Source organism: Phalangium opilio, unplaced genomic scaffold, assembly GCF_054372755.1.
Source record: "Phalangium opilio isolate 3A_F unplaced genomic scaffold, DU_Popi_V2 ptg000075l_1, whole genome shotgun sequence".
NCBI classification, from domain to species: Eukaryota; Metazoa; Arthropoda; class Arachnida; order Opiliones; family Phalangiidae; genus Phalangium; species Phalangium opilio.
The window spans coordinates 1893376-1902199 of NW_028324184.1; positions in this window are offsets into that span (position 1 = coordinate 1893376).

Below are 8824 nucleotides of genomic sequence, written 5' to 3' on the forward strand. Positions count from 1 at the left end.
AAAAAAGTAGCATATTTTGAGAATTTTAAAGCCTTATAGCGTTTTGGCGCATTTGTACATATTGTCAAAGCCATGCGCAGTGATATTCCATATTAAACCTAATAGGAAAAAATAGTACAGATAAATAAGACTGTAACTTTTCTACCATATTTTAGCTGGGGGCGGGGCTAAAAAGGGGTCGTGGGAAATTTTTCAAATGGAAGTGGGAAAATCCACTTTCAAACATTGGCAGCACTGCTTTCATGCTGTATTCTAGGAGAGCGGTCGCTCTCTTAGATAAGACTTGATACTGCCTCTAATGCTTGTGCCAGGCTTGGAAATAAGGTTTATTTCTGAACTAGTCCTCCGGACCAGTGACCCCTGATGTCTTAAATATGAAACTGGTCCTGGGACCAGTGACCCTTCCCCAATTTATTTTTCTACTGGTCACAAGACTTGTGGTCGTTCTCCCTTCTAACAAAAATCTCTCTCGGCTTAGGGTTGTACACACAATTGGACTCCTGGAGTCGAAATTTATGTTAAAATGAAAATAATTAAAGAGGTCCCCATATCAATTTTTCATAAAAGTAGAAATTAATCAACTAGTCATTTGGACCAGTGACCCTCGCGTTTTGAATAAAAAAAGTGATCCAAGCCATTAATAAACTGGTTTTTGACCTGTAAACCTGTCTTATTTCCTAGCCTGGCTTGGGCCCTAATTTTGTGGTTAAAATTTCAAAGAGATCCATCTAATAGTTATTTAAAATGGACAATATAATTTTGAAACCCATAATTTACTCAGGTCTAAATTAGTATATTTTTTCCTGGCTTAGGTACAGCGTAAAACTTTCTATCTTTATGGTGTCTACAATCACTTTTACAGGTTTCAAAACAACAATACTTTCCCATTTTAAAACCATTGCGCCAAGGTTGCGCGATGCCTCACATGGTTGCAAAACAGCCACATCTATTTTAACGTAAAACGCAGACGAAATCTTAAAGGGGCTGACCGACCCCCTCTCCTTTTTTACCCACCCGCTATGCTAAGCTCTATGAGGAAGATCGTCGTTTGTCCCACGGTCCGGACAGCCCCTTTAATAAAAATCTCCACTAAAGTAGTACGTTCAACCTGACTGAGGGTGGTTGCTATGAGGACTTGAACCCATCTCTCAAAGTGGAATCGCATCCTTGTCAGACAGTCGAAACACCGGATGCTTTCGTCGTAATCAACGTGCAAGCTTTTAAGGCCATTTTTCGCGTCTGTATCCTGGGCTTCTCCGCCTCTTTCATCGCTCTCTTTCTCGAAATATATGAGAACACGTTGAAAGTTAACATGTGTACATCTTAATATATCTATCGCGTCTTTGAAAGGAACTTTCAACGTGTCTGGATTTCAGTAGTTTACTGCACTGATAAAAATTGACACCTTTAGAGGTGTTTCCTAATGCATCCCCAGTAGCACCCCTATTGGTGTTTAAAAGCACCTTTCCAGAGGATGTCAATACGCACCTTTGAAAATGGTGCGAAATAATACCTTCACTGAAGGTGCTTTTTTAGCCACATCGTATCAGTGGCGTAACGACGTTTGTTGGGCCCGCCCGCAGTTCGACAATTAGGGCCCCTTCTTGAGTGTCGATGTTTCAAAAAGTATGAAAGCATCACGAACGTTATACTTTTCGCTTTCGTAATTTATAGCAATGCGTCTTTTGCCGCTCTGACTAAGATTTCTGGCACATACACGGTTCACTCCGCTAAACTGCAATGCAGGGCCTTAAAGTGTTAGTGACATAATTTTCGTCGTCCACAAACTTATAATGCGAAAAAAACCTTAAAAATTCTAGTTTATTATGTTATATTTACTGCTTTCTTTGGTTTCGTAGCAATTTATAAAATTACAATCAAAGTATTGTGTTTGAAAAAGGCCTAGTTATAATTTTGTTTCGTTTCATAACGTAGTAAGGAGAAATTTTCACTCTAGATGTCGCTCACATGACGCCTGTTAGTGTCTAAGCGCCGCGTTAAGCCTATTTTATTCAGATTCGCGCGGCATTAGTAGACTCGAGATTCTCGGGCGCTCGCGCTTGGCTTTCCCACGAGATGCCGTGAGTGACGTATCAAGGAGAAAAACCCGCCAAAAACTTCTCCGTAAATTTGCTTTTGCCCCCCCCCCCAAATTTCAAGTTTTCGAAGTGTTTTTTCTGTGTTTTCAAGCATATTTTTGAAGTCAGAAGAGTTGAAACTCTCAAAAAGTAAGGTTTTCTTTAGATTTGCGATAATTTTTAAACCACGTCGCTATTCCTTTAACTACTTTGGAGAATTCTTAAGACAAATAAGATGGTCTAGCCCATAATTAAGCCACATCGTTTACGTACTCTTGCTATCGCTACTACAATAAATATACTTCTAGTGAAATATCCCCTAATATGACGGTCAGGGGAATAATTTTTCAATGGCTGCTTGACTGTTAGGTTTAAAACATCACCCTTAATAGAGGTTTATAATTATACCAGAAAGGTGTCTATAAACTCAGTAAAAGGTGTCTATAAACTCAGTAAAAGGTGTTTTTTGAAATAATTGTTTTTCAAAACACATGAGTTACCATAGATTAGTCTTTCAAAATAGCCGTCAAATCCAGTGGATTAAGGGTAAACGTTTTTTCTGCTGTAAGCCTTATTCAACCGTGTAAGAATTGATACGCGTGCGAAATGGTTACGTTTAACCTTTACTGTATATCCTCAATGGTTCTTTTTAAGGACCTGATTTATATCATTCAAAAGTGTATTTAATTTTCGGCTCACTGTGAACCGTCAAGACCTCCTCAAAGACACACGAATTCATGGAACCAAACCGAACAACGCTTACCAAAATATTTAAATGTAGCATTCAGTGTAATTAGGAAAGTTTAATTTCACGTTTACACTGTATATAAATGTAGTAAAGCTGAATTAAAAAGTAAACACCAAATTTGAAATATTAATATAAAAGATGTTCTTGGAATATTGAACCGAAACGGTATCTCCCCATATCACCAAATCTCATTTGTCCCAATCAGAAGAATTTAACCCAAATCATATATTCCTGATTCACCCAAATGTATTTCTCCCAATTCCCGTTTGCCACAAAAGGCGATAACACAGGAATTTGGCACGAAAAACATACCCGTTTTAATTATTCGAATTTTCCATTAAAAAAGCAATATTTTAGAATTATTGTATAAGAGACTGTTGATCAGTGTAATTTATTAAATATGGAAGTCGAATGGCTGAATACTTCGAAAGGAAAATATGCCCCCGTAATTCTGAGTTAGGGTTAGGTAGGTTAGGTTTGGTTAAGTTAGGTTAGTAATATTTTATAAATCATTTAACTATGGTACGCCTTTTCCAAAATATTGATGTTTAGGTTCATTGACTTCCCAAATAATATGCCTTTTCCAAAACATTACTGTTATGTTAGGTTAGGTTAGGTTAGTAATATTTTTTTAGATCATTTAACTATGGTACGCCTTTTCCAAAATATTGATGTTTAGGTTCATTGACTTCCCAAATAATATGCCTTTTCCAAAACATTACTGTTATGTTAGGTTAGGTTTGGTTTGGTTAGGTTAGGTTAGGTTAGTAATATTTTTTAAATCATTTAACTATGGTACGCCTTTTCCAAAATATTGATGTTTAGGTTCATTGACTTCCCAAATAATATGCCTCTTCCAAAACACTACTGTTATGTTTGGTTAGGTTTGGATAGGTTAGTAATATTTTATAAATCATTTAACTATGGTACGCCTTTTCCAAAATATTGATGTTTAGGTTCATTGACTTCCCGAATAATATGCCTTTTCCAAAACATTTCTGTTATGTTAGGTTAGGTTTGGTTAGGTTAGGTTAGAAATATTTTGTAAATCATTAAACTAAGGTACGCCTTTTCCAAAATATTGACGTTTAGCTTCGTTTACTTCTCAAATAACATGCTTTTTCCAAAACATTACTGTTATGTTAAGTTAGGTTAGTAATATTTTATAAATCATTTAACAATGTTACGCCTTTTTCAAAATATTGATGTTTAGCTTCATTGACTTTTCAAATAATATGCCTTTTCCAATTCATTACTGTTATGTTAGGTAAGGTTTGGTTTGGTTAGGAGGACGTCTCTTCCTCTTTGGAGCGGTTATACACTTCAAGCAAAGAGAATATACCAAAAGGAGCAGAAACTATGTAAATAAAGACCGGCTCTGAATTTGGAGAAACTAGTTCCGGTTGTTCACGTGACCATGTTGTCTGCTTAAAAATTACCTTTTGTACGTCAACGTTCAACCTAGAAATCAACCCAGGCTTTGCCACCAGTGCCCACCACCAAAAATAAGGAGCCAACATAATTTAACCAATAAACGGCGTCGCTGCTTAGCCAATCAACAAAAACCGGATCTAGTTCCTCAAAAACCGTGGCCGGGCTTTTCAAAACCCCTGTGAAAGGCTAGACTTTCTGCTCCTCTTGGTATATTCTCTTTGCTTCAAGTAAGTGTATCCCTTATGGAATGAAAATATAAATAAATAAAACCATCAAATTCTACTCTATTTGAGTCTTTTTGGGTATGAAATATTGGGTTAATTGGAATAGGAGAACTGGGAATTGGGTTAAATGAGGTATGGGTAAATGGGAATTGGGTGTTTTAAATTGGGTGAAATGGGGGGTAACCAATGAAACAGAGCTTTTTAGCTACAAAACTACAAAATGAATCGTAATTCCGAAACATACTAAATATTTTCATTTAATATTCTACAATAAGAAAATGTTATGGTTTTGTAAGAGATAATTTTATTTTACTCGCTTTATATTAACTTTGATATGCCTATCAAGATTGAACTGTGAAACTGCTCTGGTACAGGGCCGGATTAACGGAGTGCAATGGGTTCTGCCTTTCAGGGCGTTGGACTGTTAGTTAGGCACTGGGCAAAGGCAAACTAGGCAAAGAAAGGCGCTCACTTTTTGCTAATTAAGCGCTTTTCATTTTAATCCGGTCCTGCACCCGTTTTGTAGTATATAGTGAACCTATTTGTATTGTTACATTCGTGTCTTGTATAATGTACCAAAGCCAAATAAGAGATTACTAAAATGATAAGATATAACCCTAAATTAATTAAGTCAAATCTTGAAGAAAAAAAATTTATTCAATGCATAATGAAAATCAAGAAGAAGAAAATTGTATTTAAATTAATGTATTTCATGATTCTAATTTTGTTTGTTATAATTGATTATTTAATTTTTGGTTTATATTTGCTGCAAAATAATGTTATATACTTAGGTCAGCATACAGTTGGACTTGTATAAAATAATTTTCTGTTTATTTCTGTATAAAATAATTTTCTGTTTATTTCTGTATAAAATAATTTTCAGTTTATTTCTGTATAAAATAATTTTCTGTTTATTTCATGTGTATATTTTTTTCACCATGGTTTTTACTAGAATTTTAGACAATGTCTGGTGGTTGGAAATTATGATAGAAGAAACCCCCGGAATCTCGTAATGTCCATCGAAAATTATGAATTCGTTTAAGGACGTAACCAAAGGCTCGCGCGAGCTGAAGCCTTTTGGGCGTGTAGGTATAGAAAGCTTTCAGTTCGAGGAGGAACTGAGTCTCGTGACATAATTTACACTGCCATATTGGTGAGTTTAAAGCAGGGATGAAGCTGAGACCATCCAATATGGCTACCAGAACAGCGGTAAGACTTGGGAGTGTGTGACGTTCAACTATCCCATCTGAAAGCTCTCTATGGAGCTTCCGCAAGCTTCTGGTGGCTCCCTTTAACAATTCTTTAAGGGTCTGTAAAGAATTCATCGACGGGTGGGTATAAATTATTTGAAATAGGTCACAGGCACGTGATCGAGGATAGGCGTGGTTCAAAGAAGCTTACTTCGTTTTAATTCGAAAACTAGCACTTCGAGGAATTAGCGCTGTAATCTCACGATAAACAAGGACTAAGTGTCCAGTCCCAAAGCATGTGGAGTCCTTGTAGCTTGACGTCACGTGGTGCCTATGACGCATTTAAAATAATTTTTACCCACCCGCCTGTTCCTTTTGACGGTACCAAATATAAACGTCCACTGCCAAAGCTAAGACCGTGCGTGACGTTTCACCTATGTAATTTTACAATTTTCTAACCACACAATACGGTTGAAGTTTCAAATAATTTTTTTTACATTTAGTTTTCATCATCTACCCCTTTAATTAAAGGGACTGCAAAGAAGGCATCGGCGGGTGGGTTAAAATTATTTGAAATACGTCAGAGACACCACGTGATGCCAATATACAAAGGCTCCTCATGTAGTGGAACTGTGCATCTAGTCCTTGTTTTTCGCGAGATTGCAGCGCCAATTCCATGAAGTGGTAGTTTTCGAAATAAAACGAACTAAGCTTCTTTGAACCACGCCTCTCCTTGCCCTTGGTCACGTGCCTCTGACGTATTTCAAATTATTTTTACCCACCCGCCGATGCCTTCTTTACAGTCCCTAAATCTTCAAAACCTCGCTACATAACTTGGCTACAGTGTATGTATGTACGATTTACATTTAGGGAATAATGAATTCAGAATGCGTTTGCCATTGATTTTAATCATCAACATTATTCTTCAATACATTAATTGTTCTTCATTATCAGTGGTATATTTTATTATGACGTAAATAAGTAATTAATGACCATTCACGAGTTTAAGTAGCCAGTTGCGGCGATAACCATGTTAGTTGAATTTGTTCCTGGACCATATTTCAAAATCCATATCCTTAATGGTACATGGTACTAACACTAAAGTGTAATAGCATAATGTCATTAGTACATTTTTTTATAGGGTGTTCAAAAAAGAGTCGCAGAACAGAAATACAGTGCGTTCATTGGGAAATTTTGAGTCGAAAATTTTCAATAAGAATTTTCTCTAAGGGCCACCTTTATAAGTTAAGATGGCCCCTTAAATTTAATTAAGAAACTGAAAGACTGCTAATTTAATTAAGGGGTAATCCGTTAAACACTCTGGGGTTATTAATCTGAGGTTGAAGGCATCGTGTTTAACATTTGTGTGTGTTGGCTTCGCAAGCCTGGGTTTAGGTGATATGGATTTTTTGCGAGGGAGTTCAGTACTTTCGTATCGATTTAGTTCCTCTCGCTGGAGAGAGATAAGTTAATCCTCAAGCTTATACTTAATTACACAGACGTGTTTTAGAGCCCACTAAAAGGGATGTTTATTATTTTGGTAACACTTGAAAAATGGTCACTATCAACCTTCTCGTCAATGGAAAAATGTGATGGATGTTTCTCTATCTATTGTGAAAAAATGGTATTCATCGAGTCTAGCAACTTAATTTCTTGAAATTAAGAAACTGGAGAATGGCATGTATGAAAGAACTAGGCGTTACCCACGGCGTCGCTCGCGTCTAATAAGAACTTCCGTCTAAATGATATAAAGAATGGGTGGATGAGTAATATTTCTGTAGCACCCTAGGAGCGAAGGTACTCGGCGTTGCCCGTCAGCCCTTTGGGGCACTTTTTATTACTTTTCACGCGGACATAATTCAATAAAGAAGGGCTTTTAAATTTCTGGCCGCCATTTAAAAATATGGCAACAAATCGAACCCAAAATACCATTCAGCCCGTCTATAGGTTAAAGGAAACCAGTGTACTAAATATTTGTGAAATCGGTTGAAACGCGCGGACTTTGTTGCATAGAGAAGATTTTTTACATTTCTGGGCGCCATTTATTAAGATGTCGGCGGATTGGAAAAATCTTTCTTAGTACGCGCCTACTACTTATGAGTAACGTTTCTGCTAATTTTCAGGCTTCTAGAGCAAGCGGTTTGGGCTGGGCGGTGATTATCAGTCAGGACTTTGATTTATATAGGTATAGACAGAAGCGGATTACATAGTACGTAATCCGCTTCTGGTATAGATTGTTAGAGTTCACGAGCTCCAGTGCTTTCTTCTTACCGACGCTTCGATATACATGGTGCTTTGAAAGGTCTGTCAAAAATGGGGGGGGGGGGGGTGCAGTTGTTTTGGAAGATTTTGACTCGAAAATGATCTGTGATATTTTGCCGTCCGAACCACCGTTTTCAAGTTGTTTGGAGTGTTTTACGGATGACCCCTTAATTAAATTAGAAATCATTGTCTTTTAGTTTCTTAATTAAATTTAAGGGGATCATCGGTAAAATACTCCAATTATAACTTGAAAACGGTGACCCGAATGGCAAAATGTCGTAGAACATTTTCGACTCAAAACCGTCCGAAGAACCCTCTCCCTTAATTTTTGACAGACCTTCAGAAAGACTCCGTATCTGGCAAGAATAATTAGGCCTATAAATGTGCTGTGGAACGGGATTATTATTGAATATTCCTGTAACCATTTCGTGTAAAGCACTGAATATATATTTATTTTTGATTGATTAGTTTAAATGAAATTTTATTTGATTAGGTTAGATGAAGTTTTATTTGATAAGGTTAAATGAAATTTTATTTGATAAGGTTAAATGAAATTTTATTTGATAAGGTTAAATGAAATTTTATTTGATAAGGTTAAATGAAATTTTATTTGATAAGGTTAAATGAATTTTTATTTGATAAGGTTAAATGAAATTTTATTTGATAAGGTTAAATGAAATTTTATTTGATAAGGTTAAATGAAATTTTATTTGATAAGGTTAAATGAAATTTTATTTGATTAGGTTAAATGAAATTTTATTTGATTAGGTTAAATGAAATTTTATTTGATTAGGTTAAATGAAATTTTATTTGACTAGGGTGACTAAATTTTATAAAAAAATTCGCTGACACTCTAGTTAAAAAACCCTTATGTTTCATATTTTTTTT